Source organism: Erithacus rubecula, assembly GCF_903797595.1.
Source record: "Erithacus rubecula genome assembly, chromosome: W".
Taxonomy (NCBI): domain Eukaryota; kingdom Metazoa; phylum Chordata; class Aves; order Passeriformes; family Muscicapidae; genus Erithacus; species Erithacus rubecula.
In genome coordinates, this window is record NC_136690.1 from 1,971,848 (window position 1) to 1,996,355 (window position 24,508).

At 44.1% G+C, this 24,508-nt stretch overlaps 1 long non-coding RNA gene across 1 annotated transcript in view; it reads right to left on the reverse strand.

Moving 5' to 3' along the window:
- Positions 1 to 24,508, reverse strand: part of LOC306814068 — a 1,017,233-nt gene that overhangs the window by 424,477 nt on the left and 568,248 nt on the right. The gene's annotated exons all lie outside the window — the stretch shown is intronic.

Here is a 24,508-nt window from a genome sequence, read left to right on the forward strand (position 1 = left end):
CCAGAAGGTGGTCTATAATTGGGGCTAGTCCTTCTCTACCCTTTTTTGATATTGGGTACTGTTTTACTTTGACTGGGGTAGTTCCTTCTTGCATTTGCACTTTTATTGGCGTGATGTCTAAAAAGCCAGTTTTCCCTTCTTCTGCCCATACTTGGGGATTGATTTCACTTATATCTCTTTCGGTCAATTTCATAATACGCACAACCATCCTCCCATTTTCTGGAATAACTGCTATTCCTAACTTAACTTGTAAATCTCTCCCTAACAAATTCTTTTCTAAATGTGGTAAATAAATCATCTCTGCCACACACTGTTTAAAGTTTCCTTTTAACTCTACTCCTTCAATTATTGGTGCTTTGAAGGGTGTCCCTTCAGCTCCTATTACTTCGCACGTTCGATTACTAATATGGACTCCTACTGGAAGATCTTTCAAACTGGACCGATCAGCTCCCGTGTCGACTAAGAACTCAAAACTTAAATTCTGGGGACCAACATTGAGGTTTATCAAGGGCTCATCTAGATGTTTCATTGGGTCCCCTAAAGGGAAGAGCCCCTGACACCCCTAATCTTCCCCTCTCAGAATCTTTTCTAAATTTTCCTGTTCTTTTTCAATTGCTTCATCGATGGCAATCTTTTTACAGTACCTTTTGAGATGACCCACTTCACCACAGTAATAACATCTGCCCTGAAATTTTCCGACCTTCTGCCAAGGGTTGGCATTAGAACCTCCTGCGCCTGGCGCAATCTTAGGTTCTCCTTCTCTAGATCCACATGGCTTCTCTAGCTTATTTCCAGTTGCATTTATACATTCTCTAGCTATCGCTACCATCACTCGGGCGTTCGATTTCGCTTTCTCCTCTTCCCTTCTCAGATACACCCTTAGAGCCTCTTTAAGTAGTTCATTTATCCCTTTTTCCTGCCAGTCTTCCATCTTTTCTAATTTCCTTCGGATGTCAGGCCAAGATTTGGTGACAAAATGTACTCTTAATACTGCTTGGCCATCCGGACTATCAGGATCTATACTAGAGTACAGCTGAAAGTTCTTCCTTAACCGATTTAACCACGCGGATGGGGTTTCATCTTTTTCTTGTACTGCTCCAAAGGCCAATTTGGTGTTACTTTGGCGAGGAACAGACTCTTTTATTCCCCTAACTATTAAAGCTCGATAGTCAATCATATTCCGCCTCCCCTCTTCTTGGTTTGGATTCCATCCCGGGTCTGTGAGAGGTAGTTTATAGTCACCTGGTGGTCCTTGCCGGTTTTCCCTCTCCCATATGCGTAGGCCGGCTTCTCTAATCATCCTAACTTCCTCTGGGTTGAATAGTATATTTATTACTGAATTCATTTCTCTCCAAGTATAAATGCTAGGTCCTAAGAACTGATCTACCTGTTCTGCAATGCCTACGGGATCTTCCACTAAATTCCCAATTTCTTTTTTAAATCCTCTCACTTCTGAGGCCGTCAACGGTGCGTCTACAAACCCAAGTCTGCCCTCTATTCCTCCCATAGGGACTTCCCTGAGTGGAAACATCCTTTCTGCTTTTGCTGCCCTTGACCTCGTATTATAATATGGTTTCTCTGCTTGTGCCGGTACAGGGTTCTGTTGATTACTGGAGGAAGAGCTACTGTTGGATGGAGATAGACTCAGTTCCCAATTGGAAGGAGGTGAAGGGACACCTATTGGTGGAGGGGCCTGAACCAAGGCAGGAGGAATTGGGGTTTGTGGAGATACTAGGGGTGAAGGCAGGTTGGGAAGTGGGCACATAGGTAAAAAAGGCTGATTTGGAATAGGGGTACTAAGGGAAGGTGGTGACAGGGGAGTTATGCTAGATGCTTGAGGAGGAGGAGGAGGAGAATTGACAAGCGGAACAGAAGAAGGAAAGTAAGTGGGGGTGTTGGTGGGTGGAGAGGAGGTAGGAGGAGAATTGACAGATGGAGCAGAAGGAAGGTTATTGGAAGCATTGGTGGGTAGAGAAACAGCAGGGGGTTCAAAGGAAGTAATGGACGGAAGAGGAGGTTGAAGGGGAGTGACAGTCAGAGGAGGAGGAGGAGGAAGTGGGTGATCGGGGTTATTGACAGGCGGGGGAAGAGGGGGAAGATAATCAAGGGGGTCCCATTTACTTTTATTTTTCTTTTCCTCGTTCCTTTGTCCCTTTTTCTCTACTACTTTACATATCTTTATTGGTTCTTCTTTTGCTCTACTCCCTCTCCAACAAGCTGCGTATTCAAGTTGTTCCACATTTGATCCTCCCCAAGTCTTTAAATATTGATTCAGTATTGTACACATCCATGGATCTTGGGTACCGAACCATGGCCATGCTCCTGGTAAATCTAACTTTGGCCATACTTCAACACAATAATGGATCATTTTTATTTAATCTAACTTTTTAGTAGCTTCACAAGTATCCCACTTATTTAACATTATCGCCAAAGGGCTATCAGGAGGGATGTTCTTTACATTTTTGTTCTCTTTCGCTCTACTCTTTTGACTCATACAAGACCCCATAGTGATTTTTCAAACGGGCCTAACAGAAACTCACTGTGCCTCTACTCGAAAGGAAACAACTGACAGGCAACTAAAGACACACTCAACAAAAAATCTGGCCTTTTTTAACTTATCGTATAATTTCTTTCTTTAAAAAAAAATATACGGTGCCCCTACTTCAAAGCAAATTTAATGACGGGCAACTAAAACAGGGCAAAGGAAAGAGCTGGTCACTACTGGGGTTTACCTATATCCCCCTCCCTATGCTCCTTCCTGGCCCACAGTTAAACTGAGATAGAGCCGGTCTCTAACGGGGCCCCGGTCGCCCCCTCCCTCTACTCTTCTCAGTTCCACCGGTGGGAGTCAGGTAAGGTCCCAGCGGGGCCCGGATACCCCTTCCTAAACCCTCGTCCCTGGGGGGCTCGGTCCCAGCGGGGCGCCGGCTGCCCCTTCCTGCACCCCCCCTTCTTTGAAAATAAACACAGTGGTGGGTCCTAGCGAGGTTCTCTCCTCTTTCCCAACCGACAGAAACCTGGGTCCTAGCGAAGGTTGTCCTTCTTCCCCAAGCAAGAGAAAGCTGGGTCCTAGCGAAGGTTCTCCTTCTTCCCCAAGCAAGAGAAAGCTGGGTCCTAGCGAAGGTTCCCCTCCTTCCCCAACCGACAGAAAGCTGGGTCCTAGCGAAGGTTCCCCTCCTTCCCCAACCGACAGAAAGCTGGGTCCTAGCGAAGGTTGTCCTTCTTCCCCAAGCAAGAGAAAGCTGGGTCCTAGCGAAGGTTCCCCTCCTTCCCCAACCGACAGAAAGCTGGGTCCTAGCGAAGGTTCTCCTTCTTCCCCAAGCTTGGGCCTAGGCCCCAAGGAGGCGCCTCTTTCACGCTCTAGGCCTTGGTAGGCCTCACTCGCTTCCCCCTTTTCCCGGCCGGCCCCCTCGCGGGAGTCCGGAACCGCGGTACTCAGGGGTCCACACTCGCTTCGGGGGTCTGAGCTGCCAGCCCCCGTCTCATCCACACCACACTCGCTCGCCTCCCGTGCCCGCCACCGGTCTACTTACTGGCGCTCCAGGCGTTGTCCTGGTCCCACGCAGCTCCGGGTCCGGGGTGGCCAGCTGTCCCAGAGGGCCTCTTCGGGGTGGCGCCTCCCCCTCCGACGTCCTCTTCTGGGCGTGGCCTATCCCGGACGAGCCCCCAAATTGTAGTGAATGTAGCAGGGCCAAGGCCTTTATTAAACAGCTCTTTATTAATGGGGGGTCACGGGGAGTAGGCCCTACACCTGCTGCTGCTGCTGCCAGGCAACGCTGGGAGGAGGTCCTGCCGATCCCGACGAACGTAGGAATGGGAGTCTCAGCCTCACGGACACGTCTGAGATCTCAATAGTGGCTCATTGGTCTGGGGGTGTCATTCTTCTTAACTGCCCTTTAGATTGCGGTGATTAAACAGTTACAAAGGACATATTGCAGGTGACTTGGCTTGTTAGTTGAGATGATCTGTGAACTTGGGTTCGGTGTTGGTTGACTATTTTTGTGAATCTTTTCTTCAACAACAACTTCCGGTAATGGTGGTACTGGGAAACTTCTGGAGATTTACATATAGGGTGTGGCTAACTTGATAGGCAGGCAGCAGCAGGCCGGAAATGAGGTAAGGGAAAGGGCGGAAATGGTAAGGCCGGAAATGAGGTAAGGGAAAGGGCGGAAGGAGGAAATAACTGGGATAGGGGAAATACAATAAACCAGGGTTTGAATTACATAGGGACTACACATTTAACTGGGGAAAAGAACATAACAACTTGATCAAAGAACCAACAAACGAATGAGTGGATAGAACGATAAGGTAAGCAACAATCTTTTTAACTCTTCTAGCAATGTTGTTTTATGGTTTTCAGCTAAGACTTTTTACCACAGTTGTTAAAATTACTAACAGAACAGAATAGATAACTCGGTTCCAGTCCTTTCTCAAGTTGCAGGCACGCTCTCTCTGCGCTCGGTCCTCGTGCTGCAGCTGGAACAAAAGCCCGGTGTCTGCAGAGGGCAGGCGGGAGGGGGCGGCAGCAGCCACGCCGGTCTCTGGCAGGAACGGGCTGGAGCGGGCAGCTCCTCGCTCATCGTTTGTGTCCGGGTGATCAGCTGTGTCCGCAGAGGAAGGAGGCTGGAACGGGGGAGATGCAGGGCAGGTGATTCCAGACTGTCTGGCTCTCCTGGGTTCGGCCGCATGGCTAGAGATGTGGGGTCCTGCTCCGAGCTCGCCGGAAACATGAGTAGCCCCTCTGGAAGCCACTCCCACCTACCCCTTTGTCTTGAGCCGTCAAAGATCCTGGGTGTAACCTGGCAAGCTCCATTGGCATGATAATGGGAAAAATTCTTTCAATTGACACAGTAATAGAAAAACACTCAACCCCCAACAGATGCAAAATATCTTTCAATAGGATGGGCTTCCCTAGATTCTTTAGCCTACATATGACACCCACCAGAACATAAACTGCTGAAAATGACATAAATTCCACATTATACATACTGTCCAGGATAGACCACCATCTTGTAATTTGTTGTTGCTGGTTTTGTTCAAAAAAAAAAGAGGGTATGCACAGATTCCTAAAAGTTGTTACTATAGATTATTTCATAAAGGAATGCAGTACAACAGAGCATCTACCCTCTGCTTTAGGTCATGTGCTTACTATATGTGATAGGCCCCTGTTTCTGGTTCTGTCATTGCCCTAAAAAAATTCTAAGGAATAAAGTTTGAACAGAGAAAAACAGGAAAAATCCTGCATTCCAATTGAAAAGGTAGTCCTACCCAAAGTAGGATATTTTGTTACCTAACTCATGGTTTACTGTTGATTCCAAATTGTTTTTTGCCTTTTTTGTTTTTATATAGTCTCTATATTCTTTACACATATATATTTGTAGTTCTGTAGCCTATTGTAGTATTTGTAGCTAGCATTTTACCTACTCTGAGAGAAAGACAAAATAAATTCCCCAGTGGCCCCAAGCCCCGTGCATCCAAGGTTAGATTCTCTGTGAGCCAATGTTGAAAACGAGCTTTTTGAGACACATTTTCATAAAAAAAGTTTAATTCCTATCAAAGGGGTGTGTGTGTCTTGGTTTGAAAGACAAGTGTCTGCCAAGGAAGGTGGGAACCTCCTTTGTAATAGAAAATGTGACCCCCTTCCCTCCAAATTACTATAACCTTGAAATTACAGGGATTTCAGGCAAAGATATGGGAAAAGGAGCAACAATTTTTTACATATATATATGTATGTATGTATAACAAGACAAACAAACAACCAAAACTGAAACGACAACAAACAAGGCCGGGCAGGGTTCCCCACGGCTGCAGGGGGCACTCCGGTGCTAGCTCAGCTGTGTCTCTCTCCACCTGGGTAATGGTGAGCGGGCTGGCGGAAGAGATAGAAAAGCGGTTTCATTTAATACCTCGCAGGGGCAGCTGGTCTCAGCGTCTCTCTGGATGGCAAAATGGGCTGTAGCAGGAGCCTTGATGTAGTGGCTGGAATGGCGGAGGCGGGCACACTATAGGGGCGGCAAACAAAATCTAACAGAAAACTCTGCAGCCTTATCAGCAGCCACAGGGGTCGGGCGGACAGGACGTGCTGGCTTAGAGCGTAAGGAAAAAGTCCAAGACAGTGGCAGCAAACAGTGGGGCTGGGCAGTGGCAGCCGGGCTTCTCCGTAGCAGCTGCCACATGCATAAAGGGAGTCACGCCCTTCTGGGAAGGGGCAGCAGATCGGGGTTCCAGAATTTTCCCATGAGGCACCCGAGTAGATTGTGAGGGTCCTTTCCAGTCAGATCGGGTCTTAAGGTCCCAGTTAACCAGCTGCTCTTACGAGCAAGGCTCACCCATCGTAAAGAAGAAGCAGTGCCGGGCTGGACTCCAGAGTGGCAGTGAATTCTTCCGGCAGTAGCAGCAACACAACCATCCCCTTTCAATCCCGAGAGTGAGAGCGAGCCAGGAGCTGAACCCAGTCCCTCACCCCCCAGCCAAAATCTTGCGGTATCTCTGCACTTCTCAAAAGAAAGCCCCACCAGCTAGGGTAGCCAGCTGCACCCTTCCCCCTCCTCCTCCTCTCAGCCACATCTTTTCTTCACTTAAGTACCAGTCGTTATCATCTCTTACGTAACAGATGGGACAAAACTCCCTGAGAGAAAGGAAAAAAAGAGGAAAAATCCTAACCTACAACATACAGAAAAGGCTAGAACCAGGGAGGAACTACCTCATCACCCGCCTCTTACTAAGGTTTCTTTTCAGTTATGTTAATTTTCTAAACATATAAACATTCTAATTGTGCATCTTCGGGGCTTCTTCATCCAGCGGGTTATGCACCATAAGGATCCTTATAAAGGTAACCCCTTTTTATCACCTAACAGTGACTGGGTCACACTTTTAGGACCAGTGAAAAGGCATCACTCTCATCTCTGCTTCTTCCAGTTGCTGACATTCCTGGGAAATACTCTTTTTCTTCTTTATATAAAAATCAGACATCAACACATATGTATCACGCCTATTCAAATTAAACTAAAATCTGCCATATTTCCCTTCAACACTGTATCTTTCATATTTAATGTTTAAACCATACAGATATGAGTCCTTTTGTTAGCGTCACTTCACTTCTGCTATTGCAGCATTCTGAATATCGCCACCACACCATATCTTCCCAGTAGTGGAATAATCTGTGAGTATTTTCGCTAACTGATCCTTAGGTTTTATCTTGGAATTATCTTTTTTTTTTTTCTTTTTTTATACCAGAGATTTAGCATAAGGCTGCAGGTGACTGCCTTAAATTTCCCTCATTATCGTAGGCTGTGGTTCCATGCTTGCAGTTGTGCATTGCAATATTACCCTGGAGTACAAATTTGAGTAAATTCAGAAAAAAAGGCTTTTTTCCAACACTGTTGTTTACTTAACAAGAACTAACAGTATAGGGGTTTGGATGACAAGAAGCCTAATGCTAAGACTGCTGTCTGTGAATCCTTTCAATTGTCCTTCTTTCAGGTCTGGTCGACTGGAATACACTTATTCAGTTGTCTGTAGACAGTCATTCATACCATCAATTAAGGTGGAGGAAAGAAATGTGGCAGGATTAACAACAGAAGCTATTTTCAAGGTAACTTCATGCTGCTCTAATAACAATGCTTGATATTTGAGCATCCAGTTACCAGACAATCAATGTCCCCCCTTTTGTTCAAGTACAGCCATTACAGTATGGGGTACATACACTATAATGTGTCACCCAAGGGTGAGTTCCAGGCTTCCTGGATCAAGATGACAGTGGCCACCATGGCCTTCAGGCACCCTGGCCAGCCTTGGGTAACACTGTCCACCTGTTTGGAAAAGTAGGCCACAGCCCTCAGTTGGTTTCCGAGGCTCTCTGCTAGCACCCCCAAAGCCACATTCAGTCTCTCATATGTAAAAAGTTCAAAAGGCTTACTCAAGTCTGGTGACAGTCCCAGTGCTGGAGCTGACATCAGTGAGTGTTTCAGCTGTTTCAAAGCTGCTCTACTGTGTTCAGTCCATGTAATAATTCCTTTCTCGGCTGCATTTAATGTTCCATATAGGAGTTTTACCAGCAGTCCATAATTTGCTATCCAGAAACGGCACCAACCTACCATTCCCAGGAAACTTTGGGGTTCTTGGAGTTGACAGATGGCTTCTTTCTGTTCTTTGCTGAGCTGTTGGTGTCCATGGAATATCTCAAGCTGCAGGTAAGCTACTGCTTCTTTAGCAATCTGTGCTTTGTCTTCAGAAACTCTGTACCCACTCAGTCCCAAGAAGTTTAATAAACTTACAGTAAATTGTATGCAGTCATCTCTGGTTCTAGCTGCAATCAGGATGCCATCCACATATTGAAGAATAACTCCTTCTGGCTCCTGTCTTTTCCAATCCTCCAATTCCTTTGATAGCTGGTTTCTGAATATTGTTGGGCTATTTGTGAAACCTTGGGATAAAACTGTCCAAGTAAGTTGACTTTTCCTCCCTGTCTTGGGATTTTCCCACTCAAAAGCACAAAGCTCTTGCCTGTTTTTGTGTACAGGAATGCAGAAAAAGGCATCCTTCAGGTCTACAACAGTAAACCACCCTAATTGGTCTGTCAGTGTGGTCAAAATGGTGTAGGGATTGGCTACTGCTGGGTATATGTCCTCTGGAGTTTTGTTAATTGTTCTTAAATCCTTTACTGATCGGTAACTCTTACAGACTGCTTTCTTAACAGCTAAAATGGGGGTGTTGAATGTGGACTCACATTGCACTAATAAACCATGTTGTAGGAATTTATCAATTATAGATACCAATCCCTTACAGTTCTCTAGTTTCAAAAGGTATTTTTTTGTGTGAGTTAATTGCTCTTTCTACTAATGTTGCCACCTTATCTGGGTTCTCTTGATATTTCCCCACAGTAGTTTTCCACTGCTCTAACTTGATAAGGGAGCATGAGACCTTTACTTATATCGGCCCCTGGATGCCAACTGCTTGTTGTAATGGCACTTGAAAAACTGGTTCTTTTACTTTTTTCTTTTTTGATCTAGTATGTTTTGCTCTTGGCCTCCATTATTTTATGGCCTTTTTAGCTATCTTTCCCCTCCTTTGCTTGCTCAGAGATTCAATTATCATATAAATTTCATTCTCCTCCTCAGAGCTGTCTGACTGTTGTAGGATATAATCTACTTTGACTAGTCCCAATCCTAGAAAGCACCATGCAGGACTTGCTGCGTCTCCTGGCCTCAGCTGCCTGTCTGCCCACATCAATGACATTATCTGAGGCAGCTTCCTGGCGTTCAGGGTTGCTATGGAAACTCACAGGCCTGAGAGCACAGGAGGCGCCACTCCCCTTATGGGAAGTTCCCTTTCTGCCCTCTTTGTAGAAGAACCAGCTCCTCCTCTCAAGGCGGTGCTGTGGGCTGCACACGCTGGCTGTCCCACCCTTATGCTCCTCCTCTGGCTGGGACCCTGCCAGAGCTGTGCTCTCTTCCACCCCCCCTTGCTGTGAGGATGGCAGTGACAGTATGGGGGCAGGCGCCCAACTAGCAGGGGTTGAGAGGTCATATGGGGGCCCAGGCTGGTTGTGAGCAACCCGACTGGCCTCGCCCTCAAGGCGGGGATGACTAGATCTAACTCTGCCCCCTCCTTTTTGTTTACTAATGGGCTTTATTGACAAGCTAGTATCATTAAGAGCCTAGAAAATTCTAATTCATCAAGGTATCTGTCTTCATGTATACGGGAAATCAAACTTGATATTAATATTTTTATAAGTGCATATTATATTTTTGGCTTTTCATAAATGTTGAAATGAATGCTATATGCATAATGTTGGAAAAGTGCTGAATGAATATAGTTTCTTTTAGTTCTGTTATTAACACAACGTAGAAATAGTAGTGTGGTAAATATATATATATATTTTTTTTTTTTTACTATAACATGGTGATGTAAAAAGCTTTTGTTCATGTAACTAACTCAGAATGGTAAAAAGATAATCAGGAAATTCTTCACATTCTTGGATTATCCTATCTGGATGAAGATAACCAGAACTCCAGGGAAAGAATTTATTGATCAGGGAGTAGGAGACAGAATGGCGCCACAAAAAGCTTGATTTACAGGTTGGGGAGGAGGGGATGATTTTGAATAATGCGTGAAGGCCTATGAATATTCAACATGTTGATGTATTTAACCAAGTGTTTTCTGAGTTAGGGTGTGCTCTTGGCTTAGTGCCAAGCACCTGGCCATTATAACCTTTTGCTTTTATTGTTTGTCTCTTATTGTCTTTTATTAAACTTTTTTAAATATACCAGGAAAGTGAACCTTGTTTTTCACAATTTCTTGTCAAAACTACCAAATTTTGGCTGCGCCTCATCGTTATTTAGTTTGTAAGTTGGCCAGATATTTTCTGGGAGTCTGATAAGTTTGGATTTAAAAAGCAACGACTCCCCACTGGTTAGATTACCCCAGTTTTTCAATACTAACCCTAAGGGAGGATCTCTGGGAATATTATTATTATTACAACACTCACAAAAGAATATATTCCCCTTATCTTAACAGTTATGAGTAAGAAAGTCCATGGAGGTCAACAGAACCAGGGAGAAAGCACAGAGAAAGCAAGAGACAGGATTTGAACTCCCACCCAAAAGAGCCATAGTGTGGGAACTAACCCACTACACCACTGCTGGCCTCAGGCCAGTTGCACTGCAATCTAACCCTGCTTTTCAGAGAGCGTCCTCTCCTAATACCAGTGGGGGAGACGGAGAGCACCAGCAACTCCGCCTGGACCCCTAGGCTCCTTCCACACTAAACAAAATTACAAGAGATATCTAAAAACCTAACTTAGGTGCTAAAGCAGAATACCACTTTTATCCAGTTACTCACAAGTCTCTGTACCACTTCCGGGGATTATTGGGCTTTAGATACATTCTGGACTGCAGCTGGGCAATCTACCAGGCCACTACCCCCAAGTATTATAATTGTTTGAATCAAGGACTCTGAGGCAGAGATAAGGGGGTCGGAATAATAGCTCTTTTACTAATATATCTAACCGTACAAGCAGAAAACAACAGCAGTTGTTAAAATTGCTAACAGAACAGAGTAGATAATTCGGTGTCAGTCCCTTTAAATGCAAGCACGCTGTTTCTGTGCTTAGTCCCAAGCCCGGAGCTGCTGAGGGCAGGCGGGGGGCGCAGGCGGGAGGGGGCGGCAGCAGCCACACCGGTCTCGGGTGGGAACGGGCTGGAGTGGGCGGCTCCTCGCTCACCGTTTGTGTCCGGGTGATCAGCTGTGTCCGCAGAGGCAGAAGGCTGGAACGGGGCAGATGCAGGGCAGGTGATCACAGAGGGTCTGGATCTCCTGTGCTCCGGCCACATGGCTGAAGATCTGGGCGTCCTGCTCCGAGCTCGCCGGAAACATGAGTCCCCTCCCGGAAGCCTCAGAGTCTCCTCCGCGAGCCGTTCCCACCTACCCCTTTTGTCTAGAGTCATCAGAGACCCTGGGTGTAACCCAGCCAGCTCCATTGGCATGATAATGGGAAAAATTCTTTCAACTGACACAGTAATAGAAAAACACTCAACCCCCAACACAGCCTTAAAACCTTAAAATGTCACGATCTGCTGAACCCGAGCAGGAGTCTTGGTGGTTCGTTCGACCCCAGGGTGCAAAATACAAAAGCGAGAGACTCAGGTTTGTTCAGCAGAAAGAAGTAATGCAGTTTATTGAGTGCTAACAATTCAGTTTTATGATAGAGAGAGAGAGAGGTAAAGGAAACAAAGTAAAAGGAGACAAGGTGAAGGTCAGAGAGAGAAAGGATGAGATATAGCTACCAACAGACAAGATGCATCCCCTTGGTCGTCCGACAAGACAAGACGCACCTTCAATCCATTGGGGAGAAAGAGATCTCAAAGTCTTCTTTAAGAAAGTCACTTTTTATAGTCCTTTTCCAAAGTGAGTGGCCTCTGGCCAAAAGGTGGGAAGATTTATGGACTATTGTATGTGGAGATCGTAGCTCCATGATGCAGGTGCGGGGACAGGGTGTGATAACCAGTACCCTGCAGTGTACCATGACAAGCACCAGGCACGGCTACAAACAGTCCTTGGCCTGCAAGCATCCACCTCGGCCAGGCCGGAGCTCTGTTTCAGGGCAAGTGGTGCGGTCCTGGGTCACAGTCCCTGATGATGGTCGTGAGGCAGATCAGAGAAACTTCAGACCGACTCTAACAACACCACCCCGTGACTCATGATCATCAGCAAGAGCACTTCCATTGTCGTGTTGTTGCGAAGTCTTCAGGACTCACCCGAGTTGACAGCATATCCTGAAAAACAGAGACAGAAAGTTGGACAGAATAGGAAAGTAGGAAAAAGATAAGGGAAAGGAAAAAGGAGAGAGAAAACAAAACAAATGATCAATTTAACGATCAATTTTCAGTTTCAGTTTCTGATTACAAAAAGATAAATAAACAATTTAAACCAATGTTAATAAATTTTCAATTTCAATTTTTGATTTAATAATAAGAATTTCTTGGTTAAAATATAATAATCCATTTAACAATCAATTTTCAATTTTAATTTCTGATTACAAAAAGGATAAATAAACAACTTAAATCAATGTTTATAAATTTTCAACCTCAATTTTTTATTTAATAATAATAATTTCTTGGTTAAAGCATAATAAGCAATTTGAATCAATACTTAAAGAAAATGCAACATAAAATAATAACTAAAAAATCAATCTTGATCAATATTTTTGCGATGCAATACAACAAAGATAAGCAATATTAAAACAAGCAATTTTCAAATTTAAAACAGCAATTTTAGTAAAGTTACAGACACAAAGATTTAAATGATTTTTAGCACTCACTACCAAAATCTTCTATGAAAATACTATCACAAGCAGTTCTAAAGCATGCACACCCATTGCTCATATACCCCAGTAGTGTTTCAGGAATCTCCTTTGGATAACTTTCAAAGATACAGACATTCTGTTCTATGTCTAAGCTAATATCTTGAGCTCTGATTGCATTACTTTCACAGATAAACCCTTGTAGTTCCCAGACAATGTAAGTTTCCAAATTAAGAGTTTGTTACTTTTTACCAATTTGATGGGCCCATTCTCTATGCCCTAAATGGTAGAGAATAGCTCTGTCATGATCCAGCCCTAATGCAGTGATAGGGAATATTGAATGTACTGAAGTATTACATATGGTCAGTGCAAAGGCTGTGGCTGTGTTTATGTTGGGGCAGTAGTTTCACCATGATTAGAATTCTTTTTCAAAATCATGGGCATTATCCCAAATTATTCTCCGAATTTCAGTAGGAAAAGTGGCTTCCTTGACTTCTCGTATAATTGAGGCAGCAACTGACTGCATCCACAATTGAGCCTGGATAGAGCAGAGAGCTAAAGAAATGCTAGCGAATTTTTAATTGATTCTTCTAAATCAATACTACTCAAAATTCCCAATCTTGTTCCCACAACACTGGTTATATATCTTGTTTGTTTATTAAAAGGATCCTGCTTTTGCAACCAGGTTGTCCACCCCTAGAAAAGGTGAACAAGCTGGCTGAATTACTGAGACATTGTTTTGCATTGGCAATTTGACTTGTTTAAAAGACCATGCAGAATTAAACAATATTTGTTGTTGGCCAGTTTTCCAAATTACCTAAGGTCCAATTTCAAAAATTTTCAGGCTCAGTATAACTGGTGGTTGGGTAGTAGGTGTTACAACATTAACATCGAGTTCCCCTCAGTATTCTATATGGTTTTTACCACACAATTTTATATGAGAAATGTACAGCATTTAAGTTTAACCAAGTGTTGTAATGAGGTAAAGGGAATGATTCAGCATACCTCTGTCCATGTCTTCCGGTTGGTCTCTTGTTCCCTGTCCTTCTTCCTGTCCTGTGACCTTCCCCTGTGACCTTGTAGCCCACCTAGAGTTCCCGTATTCTGAACCTAGACCCCCTGTGTCCTTACCCCATTAGCTGCCAGCCAAAGCCACTCCCATTCCCCTCTCCTGAATTCCCCTCTCCCGGAGAGAATCTCCCTCTTTTCCTGCCATACCATCGCCATGGAATAAACCTGAGACCTGAAAGAGCCTCTTTTGTATCCGTTCTAATCCATGCAGATACTTTGTCTGATCTTAAGTAATTAGGAAAAAGATACAAAGTATTTTTGCAACCAAGAATTCTGATTTTGGATTTCACAAAACAGAACACGAAGGTGGGGTCCTGTGCCATGGCTTTGTACAGGTTCAATGAGGGATCCAGCAGTTAATCTTCATGTTCCATGGCGTTATTCTGTGAAAAGTAAACACAACAGAATCTGTCACAAAGAGGCAGAAGGTTAAAATGATGGAACTATTCAGCATATAACACAGAGAGGAATTCTGTTAACTTCCCAATCATTTTGCTGCCAAGAAGGAAGCCACTCTGTACCTCCTTTAAACACAGCATAAGAGTCAGTGTAGTTGCAAACAAAGGAGGCACTCTGCACTTCAAGCTGGAAAACACCCCAAATAACCATCAGCGCCCCAACCCAAGAGCCACCCCCTCCCCCAGCAATAATTTGTTCAGCAGAAGCATTAGTGAACAAAGAGTTAGTGAACAAAGATTGTTTGGGGGAGAAAGCAGAGGCTACTTTAATTACTGATGCATGTTTGTCATAGCTGCTACCCATGCTCTCAGTTTCTGTTATTGACAGATTTTTCACAGTTCCTTCTGTTACTGAGATGTTACAGGGCATGCCACTTCCTGACTGAGGGTTTCTGGGCCACCCCGTCAGGGGGGGGGCAGTCCCAGTAGTGGCTGGTTTCAAAAATTTCTCTTCCTGAGAAGGTTTTTGAATTTTCTTTGAGGCAATTTGCAAGTTAAGGCTTTCCAAATGGGATATTATTTTTTTGTTGTCTATCCCCCACTAGTTCTATTTCATCTCCTCCCACAAGGGTATCATCCATATATTGATAAACAGCCATGTTGTCAGGTTTGGGATTTTGGACTGGCCATACAGGGGAGTTTCGCAAGTCCTGTATAACCGGTTTGAGCCCTTCTTTGGCACCAGAGGGAAGAGGGTATTGTTTTACATTTACAGGTAATTGCATAGGTGATTTATAGCCAGCAGTGAATTTTATTTCATGTATAATTTGCAAGCAGGCAGCTTTGTGAATAATTTCTAGGAGTTGATTTGGGGTACCAACTAAAGCTACAAGGTCTCCCCTTTCCAAGGGGTTAAGCCCCCCTGCCCAATAAACTGCACGCTGAGTTAGGTACCATAAGTTACATTTTACTTCTGTTGCTAAGAAAGCCCCATGTCCCTAGTACCCACTAGCTGCTTGTTCTGATAATTCAGTAGCAGTGTACAGGATTTTTTGTTGTGGTTATTTGTGGGTCAAAATCCTCATCATTGATAAAATGGTATTCTGTTTTAACCACAGGTTTAGAGCTAGGGCAGCAATATTCCCCACTATTTTTCATCAGAATTAGTTCTTTTTGAGGATATATTTGATTTGTTTATTTCTCTTCTGTTTCTTTTGGTGAATCAATGTGTTTTAAAGTGTTGGTGTGTTCTTGTCTTAGGGCAGTTCTTAAGGAATGATTCTCATCTCTTAAAGAATTAATCTTATCTCTCAAAGCATGTTTCTCATGCCTTTTTTCATCTAATTGTTTTTGCAAGATTTTCACTAAATTTTGTAGAGAGTCAATAACTGTTCTTTCTTCACTTCTTTGTGTAAAGCGAGTTTCTATAACTGCCGTAAGACAGGCCTCCAAAACTGAGCAGAGAATGGTCTTGTTTCTGCCCAGTTTGAATTTTGTTTCATATTGCAAAGAATGTATCCTATCAATCACATTTTCTAAATCAAACCAGTTACTGTGCGCCCAATCTTCTCCCCCTTGGGAGGGTCTGGCATTATACTTAGCTAGTAAAGCGAAAAATGCAGCTTTATCTTTTGCATTATGATTTTCAGTCATTTTGAAAGAAGGAAAGTAAAGCCACTCAAGGCAGATCAGCACTCAATTACACAGACAGCTTTTGCTGTTTACAAGCCCCTTATTTCAGGGAGGGTAGACACACAGCCTGCATGATACCCCTTCCTAACTTCGTAGGAAAGGTTAGTACACGTGTCACGGTGTGACTAAAGGGTTTGCCAATTTTAAATATTTAATTTTCTTTAGAGATAGGATTTAGAAGTAAAGATAATGCAGGCTCAAAATTTAAAAAGAAAGTACAAGAAGAAATTTATTAATAACACAAGAAAAATTATTCAGAATAAGGTTCCTAGATTATTCCCTCCTCCCTTCATTCCACATTTTTTACCAACCACATACAGAGAACACTTCAGTCAGTTATCCACTCAAATAATCAGTTCAGTTCACTTAAGAGAGAAAAGTTCCTTTTTATGCTTTCAACTTAGGAGGGTGTCTTCACCTTCACAGACTGCATTCGCCGGGGACTCACAGAACAATGAATTTTCCTGCCATTCCCACAGTCCTTCCAGAGCCGTGTTATGGGTTACGATGCACACATGGGGTACTATTTTTAAAGGCAGGCTGCTGAAAAACAAAATCCTCTTCATCATCTTCTCTATCAAATGTCTCTGTTCATATTCCAGTCCCAAAACAGAGTGCTCAGTTTTCCGAGGCAAGGAAAGTCTTCAATTCAAGCACCCATCCTCCCCAAGTAAATTTCACAGTTTAAAGGAATTTTAGTGAAGTCACAATCCCCTCATAGCCCCACAAAAAAAAAGGTTTTCAGCTACTTATCAGTTTGTTATGGGTTGATGTTTAGACTAGCTCCTCTCCTTGCTTCCCCCATGCAGCTGCCGGCCCCTCCCTCAGGCTGTTTTATCTAGGCTCGTATTTTCCGGCTGGCTGCTGCTGCGCTTCAGTTCTTAAACTGTCTTGCTCTTTGCTGTTTGCTCAGCTGCACACCCCCCCCCCCCCCCCCCCCCCTCGGCTGCTTTGGATGCTTTTCCCCTTTTCCCCCAGCTGTTTTGGCTGCGCCCCTGTTTTAGCTTGTCTTGTGCTCACTTTGGTTTGTCTTGGGCTCGCTTTAGCTTGTCTTAGGCTTGCTTTAGCCTGCTCCCGGCTGCCCCTCCTCCTCTCTCCCTTTCCCCCGTTCCAGGGATTTGCACCGACTCTGGAGGACAAGGATCTGGACTTCGGAAACCACTGCTAGAAGTCGGCTTGGAAGGCTCTGCCACCCTCCCCGGCGAGGACCGGCCAGGTTCGTCTCATCTGGGTCTGTGGTGGGGAGTGTTTCTTTTGTATTTTTGTTAATAAAAAAGTTTTTTTCCATTTTCCCCTAAAAACCAATTCTTTCTAAGCTCAGTGAAGGAAGGAATTGTAAAAAAAAAAAGGGGGGGGGGCCCTTTAGAGCTCTTTTTCCCCAAATTTGTCCTAAACTTGGACACAGTTGCATCTTTTCAATCTCTTCCCATCAGGAACTTAATCTTCATTCCGCCAACTTCTGTGGACTCCATGCTTTATTCCTTCTCATTAAGGGGGTTCAGGAGATCGAGAATCTTATCCAGGCATTAAGAAGTTAAAATTGTATCCAGATCGTTAAGAAGAAAACATGCGGCCGTTGCCCAAGCCATGCGGCCCACGCCAGGGGGTCCCTGCGGCCCAGCTGAGCCAAGCCAGGGCCGGACTAAGGGCTCCCCGCAGAACCGGTGCTGGGCAGGGGTGCCGAGCCGGACCCCAGACCAAGTCCAGAGCCGGCCCGGGGCCCTGGCCAGGGACCCTCGCTCCTCTGGAGGCCGGAAGCCGAAAGACCCACTAGAACTTCACCCACTGTGATTTGTGAAAGCGAAATAACTTTTCATTGGTTTCCTGAGCTGTCCATCACCAAATCAGCTCTCTGATTGGTTCCAGTATCTCACAGGAGAAGCCCCGGGAGACGAGACAGCCCCCTCCATTCCCGGACCACGTGGAGCTCTCCCTGAGGGGAAGCCAACCCTCCCCCCAAGCACGTGAAACCAACACAACATGCACACACACCCTACGCAGTTTCCCCCCCCCCCCCCCTCAATTTTTAGGAAAGGTCAGTTCACATATATACGGTAATAAAGAACACAAACAGCGCAGTTCCCCCTTTTGCACCAAAAGATCTTTTGTGAATTTCTGAAGACAGAATCCTCAAACAAGTGTAGGGATGCTTTTCACCTAGGTGTGTGCAGTTTGCGGGAAATCTGAAATGCCCCCCCCCCCCCTTGCTTTCTAGTTTGGCTCACACCTGTTGATGTGGCCAGCTAGGTGCAGCTTAGGCAAGACATCCTACCCCTGTTACAAACTACACACAACCAGCAACCATTTTGTCTGTCAGAAATCCTGTCCGTGACGCCAATTTAATGTCACGATCTGCTGAACCCGAGCGGGAGTTGTGATGGTTTGTTTGACCCCAGGGTGCAAAAGACAAAAGTGAGAAACTCATGTTTGTTCAGCAGAAAGCAGTAATGCAGTTTATTGAGTGCTAACAATTCAGTTTTATGATAGAGAGAGAGAGAGGTAAAGGAAAAAAAGTAAAAGGAGACAAGGTGAAGGTCAGAGAGAGAAAGGATGGGATATAGCTACCAACAGATGAGACGCATCCCCGTGGTTGTCCGACAAGACGAAATACATCTTCAGTCCATTGCGGAGAAAGAGATCTCAAAGTCTTCTTTAAGAAAGTCACTTTTTATAGTCCTTTTCCAAAGTGAGTGGCCTCTGGCCAAAAGGTGGGGAGATTTATGGACTATTGTATGTGGAGATCGTAGCTCCATGATGCAGGTGCGGGGACAGGGTGCGATAACCAGTACCCTGCAGTGTACCATGACAAGCACCAAGCACACCTACAAACAGTCCTTGGCCTGCAAGCATCCACCTCGGCCAGGCCAGAGCTCTGTTTCAGGGCAAGTGGTGCGGTCCTGGGTCACAGTCTCTGATGATGGTCATGAGGCAGATCAGAGAAACTTCGGACTGACACTTACAACACCACACTGCCTGTCTGTACATTCCTTCTCAGATGTACCTGCCATCACAATTTCCACTCTTGCAGCTCCATTGCCAACTTTCAGCAGCTGCAGCTGCTCTCATGCCAAAAGGCTCTAGAAGTAAAAGCCAGTGCAATGCTGCACTTTTCAATCATCTCCTTAGAGGGTGTGTTGGCCACACACCCTGCCAGAGGCTCTTGGCAAGTTCGAGGCGGGGGGCTGTACCACCCGGGGACCCAAGAAGGGGTGGGGGGGAGTTGTGCCACTTTCTGGGAGCCCAGCAAGTGTAGGGAGCTAGCCAGGGGGGCATACGCACACAAAGGGCCATTACTGGCCATGGGGCCATTTGTGGGCAAGGGGCTCCAAAGAGCTGGAGGGACTTCCAAGCCAGGGGGGCCAAAACCAGCCAAGGGGCTCTGCTGTTTGGGAAGCAGCCATGGGGGAAGGGGGTGTGCTGGGGTACATGTGGCAAAGGGGCTGCTGAGGTAGGAGTAGGCAGCAAAGCTGTAGCACCACTCAGAGCCTATGATGTGGGGGAGATGTGTAAAGAGACCATATCTTGGGAAGCCGCTGCTGGCAGAGCTGGTGGTCCGGGTGAAGCAGCCTCCAAGGGCAGCTGTGAACACAAATCTATGTGTTTCTTTGAGAGTTGCTATAATAATTTCCCAGGTTGCCTGGATGCTTTTGCGTTGTCAGCACTGGCAATTTCGAAAAGTTTGTGTTTTATAACCTGCCAGTCATCTAGCTGAAAAATGCTGATTGAAGGGAAGTCTTTTACATGTGTGGAAATCCAATCCAGGAAAGCAAGCAATTTGGCATTGGGAATGTCTCTGTTCTGCTATTGTAAAAGCCACTGTAAATTCTCTAGGGTCTGCTTTTTTCTCAACTGACAGCTTTGCTTCTATGATCTACCCCGTTGCTCACCTTAAAGTGATGAATGCGCATGCTGAGATGTAGCAGGATAGAGGTGAGGGTTGCTCAGGATGTCTGGGTCTGCCATCTAAGTTCACCATCAGAATGCACTGCCTGGGGCCTCTGCCGGCATCTTCTGCCTGGGTCTGCTGTCTAGATCTGTGGCCTGGGACACCTTCTTGGGTCTGCAGAGCTTCGGTCTCCATTGCAGTCCACTCTTCGCTGTAGATCGATCTTCCGCATTTGGGCACCAGCTGGGGGTGAGGGTCCATAATGACGCAGACTCCCTAGGCAGGAGCAAAGGAGAGCCCCTTTATTGCAAAGAACAAGGCCTTTTAAAGCAGTTGGGCTTTTATCAGTTAAATTGTTTTAAATCATAACAAACATAACTCATCCAACCACCACAAACTATGATGTGAACATGCCATGGTTATATAGCTAGTTTTTCTACCTCCAGTTCAGCTGAGTCACTTTCCCATAGTACTTTTCTGCTAAGCCAAAGTAGCAGGCCTGAGCCATGATTTCACAAGGCCTTCCCTTTTTTCTTGGTTTGAAGGACAGGTGTCTGCCAATAAAGGCAGAAACTTATTTTTGAAAATGAGAATATAAACCCCTTTCCTTCCAAATTATTATAATTTTGAAATTAAGGGGCTCTCAGGAAAAGATATGGGAATAAGGAATAACAGTTTTTAATAGGAAAATTTAAATAGAAATACAGCATTACAAAGAATAATCCCAAAACACTGACAGAGTCAGAATTCAATCTGATACCCTGTCAGTCAGGGTGTTGGTAGCAGTCTGATCAAATGGTGACTACAGTCCTCCTGCAGTGGCAGATGTGGTACAGTTGAAGCAGTGGTCTTGTGAAGGGTGCAGTTTTCCTCTGAAGGTCCAGGGATGATGTGAAAAGGTCTGGCCTTCCTCTGGAATCCAGTGGAAAGAAGGTACCTTGGTGTTTTAAACCTCGATTTTTATCTAGGTAGGAAAGGCTTGGCTCCTCCCCCTGGCTGGAGCATCTCCCAATGGGATGATACAATTTTATCAGTCATACAGTGGGACTAATGGCTCATTAGCAGATCATATTTTCCTGGAGGGAGGATGGGTTGTGGAAAAGATAAAGATGACTGCCTCACCTAATCTTAAAGATGGCCTATTTGCAGATGATATGTGTCATGTAGGTGAGGATCACTGTCCCACCGGGCTTCAACAGATGGTGATAGAATACACATTTGCAGCCACATCCTGTATTGCAACCTTGCACATCTTTATAAGGTTTTACCTGTATGCAACACTTTCCAGCAACTGAATGCTTAAATATCAATCACTGTTGTTAGAACAAGACCATGTTACCCTAAAAACAACTTGTGTTTTTAACACAATCATGTTTCTCTGCTCCACCTTAATTTACAATGTGCCTGACCAAGACTGTTTGCAGATGATCAGAGGTCTGTTCCAGCTGACCAGACCTGAAAGATGTGCCCCTAGAAAATCCAGATTGGGAGGTTTTTACACATGGGAGCAGCTTCATGAAAAATGACAAAAGCATGACAGGCTATGCAGTGACCACACAGGACAAGGTGATCAAGGCAAAGGCCCTGCCAGCAGATGTGTCATCATAGAAAGCCAAACTGATTGCACTGATGAGAGTGCTAGATCTGAGCAAAGGAAAGAAGGTAAATATATGGACTGACTCTAAATCCTCAGCATTTAGTGTCGTCCACGCCCATGGAGCCATCTGGAAGGACAGAAGACTTCTGAACACTCAATGTAATCAAATCAAACATGCTTATCAAACACTTGCTTCTTTAGCATTTAAATACCTGCAGAAGTAGCTATCATGTATTGTGCCACCAAAAAGGAAAAACCACTCCATAATTGGGAAATTACTTTGCTGATAAAGCAGCAAGAGGAATTGCAGGAAAAGGTATTCTCACAGTAATTCCACAAAAAGAGGTTGATTTGCCAGAGTTCACCCCAAAGTATGATCAGGCACATCACAAGCTAATTAAGTTTCCTAAGGCTGGGATCACTGAAAGTTAGACCAGTAAACCACGTTATATTCCCACCACTGATCCTTTGGGAGCTGACTCAGAGAGAACATGAAAGCACACACTTCAGGGCTCAAAATCTTCTGAAACATCTAAAAAAGGTAGTGATAGGAAAAGGAATGACTGATATTTTACAATCAGTAGTGAGCAAATGTAAAATCTACTGTAAAAACAACCCCGACATGAGGAAAAGGGTTGTGTTAGGAGTAACAAAGGCAGGGGATCTTCCTGGAGATTACTGGCAAATAGATTTTGCATTTACCATGTGAAGAGGGATACAGGTATGTACTGGTGTTAGCTGACACCTTCAGTGGATGGCCTGAAGGTTTCCCCTGTCTCACTAACACATCCAAGGAGGTGCTGAAAGTTTTGCTCATCACATAATTCCGAGGTTCGGGGTTCCCTTGTGGATGTCATCACATAGGGGACCACGCTTTGTTGCAACAGTGGTTAAGGAAGTTAGTAGGATTTTAGGAATTACTTGGAATCTGCACACACCTTATGGACCCCAAGCAAGTGGTAAAGTGGACTGTATGAATGGAAACTTTAAAACACAAATTAGCAAAATTTGTCAAGAAACATCCATGACATTGGTTCAGGCCTTGCTATAGTTTTACTTAGGATCTGCAAACAACCAAGCTGGAGGAATAACATCAGTCCCTATGAAGTACTGTATGGCAGACCATATCAGATTCCGCATCTTCCAGGTGAAATCCATATGATGGGAAAACTTGATTTATAGAGGTATCTAATGGCTTTGGGTTCCACTATGCAGAAGCTCCAGACTTACGTTGTGCTATCCAGACCCATAGGCCTGCACAAACCTCACAGCGATGAACAAAGAGATGGGGTCTTTAGCTTAATCCAAGCATAAAGCTGTTTATTGATACACACAGCTCAGTTTATATACCTTTGCAGCTATAGCTAAAGATAACACAACCATAACATTTATGCAACTAAGTAATATTGCTTAATCAGAGCTTTGTGCAGACTCGTCCAGGCATGTATTATCTTGTACGATTTCTCTCAAAAAAAGACATACCAAGCACATCACACCAAGCACCCTGTTATCTCTTTCATTCCTTCTTCAGGGTTCTGCTTTCTTTTGCCAAAACTTATGGCCTACTATGGCTAACACATTCACATTGGTTGTTACAAGCTGAGCAGTGCTATCAGTTCTGCTCTCTAGCTATATGTCCATATCTGCCGCTTTCTTTTCCACCAGTAAAATTCTCTTCATAGACTTGTCTATCAGTTTTTGAACACATTGCAAAATGCAAGGCAAGCATCATAAGCAGTAATATAGCTAAAACATAAATTCCTGCTTTCACTTAATTTTTAATCCAACCAGTAAGCCCCCATTCTCGAAGTGTGTCCAAGCTAATCACTATCATTTACAACTCTTAGTTTGATGACATTATCTCGAAGGGCCTGTATGCTAGTGTGAATAGACTGAAAAATTGTCAGACAGATTCATGCAGCATAAGACTTTAAAGTCTTTACAGCCATGTCTTGGCAGTCCTACTTGTGTTCTTGTCTTGGTCATGAGGGATGGATGGCAATTAGGTAATTTTTCTTTTCTCTAGGCCTCATGCTTTTGGAGGAGATAGATGTTTGTTCAGACAAACAGGTAACTACTTCGGACCCCTTGGTGATAAAACACATGCATACCTTCTCCCGAGGTTAGTAAATCAGCTAGGCCTTGTTGTACACTCAATTAAAGATCTTTAAGTAAAAACTTTTAGAAATTGCATCTGCACGTACAAACCTTCAAAGCAGTATCGCTCTGCTAGGGATCAAATCTTATTTGATTTGTTTTCAAAATTTTAAGTGTAAATATTAGTGTAAATCTTCTTGAGGAACCATACTCCCCCCTCTTTTGCTTTTTAAAATGTGTGTCTCTTGTTATGAACATGAAGGTAACATAAAAAGCAAAACAATATGTGGCAAAACGATAAAATTACACTAAGCAGAAATAAATAATACACAAAATTAGTATTGTATGAATAATAAAATTGTGATTTAAAGCAATGCATTATCAATTCCCTAAATACTGCACCATCCCCCAGAGTCTGCAGTAACTGGCAAGCTTCATTTTAGAGTGAGGGCTTGGAGAACCATTCCTGGTTAAGATTTCCAAGTTCACTTCCAAGGGAGTTCCAGCTATTATAGGTGCAAATTCGGAAAGTCAAAATGACCTGAGTACAGTTTTGGTGCAGAAAACACCTGGGTTTTTTGGCATACTTCCCAACCAGCTTAGGCTAGGACTTGGTCAGGGCCCAGGCTTTAACTGGAAGAGTGTCCCTAATATATTATAAAAATGTCTCATTAACAGTAGTTAGACAAGTTTCTTAAAATAATACATATCTTGTAGGTAGCTATACAACGGTATGTGAAAGTTCATAAAACAGCTGCCTTTTTCATTTATCTTTAGCTAAGTAGTAATAAAGCAGGAAAACATTTAACAGCTTACAACTAAGAACAGTCATAATATGGAATTTTTACTCATTCTTCAATGCTACCTATAAAAGATAAAACAGAAGAAATTATTCTTTCTATAACAAAATAGCTGTGTCTCATAATTTAAATGAGAAAATTTTGACAAAAATTCATTCAGGCTTT